Source organism: Notamacropus eugenii, chromosome 1 (genome assembly GCF_028372415.1).
Source record: "Notamacropus eugenii isolate mMacEug1 chromosome 1, mMacEug1.pri_v2, whole genome shotgun sequence".
Classification (NCBI taxonomy): domain Eukaryota; kingdom Metazoa; phylum Chordata; class Mammalia; order Diprotodontia; family Macropodidae; genus Notamacropus; species Notamacropus eugenii.
In genome coordinates, this window is record NC_092872.1 from 738270782 (window position 1) to 738272364 (window position 1583).

A 1583-nucleotide genomic window follows, 5' to 3' on the forward strand; every position below is an offset into this window, starting at 1 on the left:
GTCAAGGGCAAACACTGAGGTTGTTTGTCCTGGGTCTCAGGCAGGCGGTTTGGATGGAAATCAGGGACCGCCACATTTTCCAAAACAGGCCCAGGACTCACTGGCCTGGCTGTCCAGGGTGGCCCAAGAAGGAGGCCAGGGATGGGTCTGTGCAAGGAGATAGAGCCAGGCTAAGAGCAATGGGACATGTGCCCCAGGGACCCTGTGGTCCCTGTGTCTGTCCAGGGCTTCCACTGTTTAAATGCTCCAGAACCTCCTGGGTTCTGCTGCTTGCTCTCATATCTGTTCCACAACCTCATATCTCACATAAGACTTTCTCTTGTACATTTCATAAGCCAGGAGTCAGAGGAACTGGGTTCAAACCTCACACCTGCGTGATCTTGGTTGGTTCATCAGAAACATAAGTGAGAAGGCTCTGGATCTTGTTCAAACTCTCAGATAGATGCTTCCAAGGTTACTACCTAGTTCAGACCCTCCTCACCCAGCTCCATGTCTCTCTGAGGAATTGCAACACACCACCTCCAATACACTTAACCCAAGGAAGTTCCCCTGGGAAATGAGGAGTAATGGACCCACATGACATTGGGAAGGATTTAGATCAAACATGGACAGACCTTCCCAGGCATGTCTTGGGGGGCTGTCAAAGGCTTTGTATCTGGAATCAGCAACCAGAGTTCAGTCTCAGTTTTTCTATTTGCCTCCTGTGTAAGCCTAGACATTCCCTCTCTGGGCCTCAGATTCCCCCTCTGTAAAATAAATGAGACTAGTTGATCTCTAAAGATTCTGCCAGCTTTAAATGCTTTGATCCCATGAAATGAACTCTGGGAGATGGGAAAACAGTGAAAGTTCCTCACAGATCTTCCTTATGGCCACCCCAGCTGCCTGCAGCCCCCTCCCTCCATCAAGGTCAGCCCAAGTACAACCTTCTACCGTGAGCCATTCCTGATTCTCACAGCTACTGGAGCTACTGAGCTCCACAATTCTTCATGGATGTTGGTATTGACTGATTTACATCCCTCCTGGAAGAGGGTAAGTTCCACGTGGGCAGGGATTGTGTTCTTGTGTCTGTATCTCCAGCACCTAGTCGACCCTTAGGCTCTTTAAGAAAAGGGGAGGGTCTGGGCAAGACCAGAACTAGGAATCCTTGTTTCCAGGCTTGTGGACACAAAATGGGTCTGGAATGAATGAGTGGCATGAAATGACCTTGAGGCAACTCTTCAAGACAAATTAAGTTGATCAGGAGGGAAAGATCCCTCGAACACAGCCCTGTAGGAAAAGGGATCCCAGGACCTCTGGAGGCCATGCTGGAGGGGAGGAGGGAAGGCCAGATCCAGAAAGGGATCCCAAGAAGAGTCTGCCAGGGAAGGAAGCACTGTTCCAGAGCATTCTACTTGAATTAAGCCTTGTTGCTGACTAGGTGCTTAGCTCATTTGTCTCTAGGGTGCCCCCTAAATTATGGTGTCCTGGGATAAATTCATGGTCACTTCACCCTGGGCAGGGAGACCTCCAGGCAGGGAAAGGGATGTAGCTTTCACTCCTCTGCCATGGGGCTCTGGAAAGAAAAGGCAAAATCCAAAGAGAAG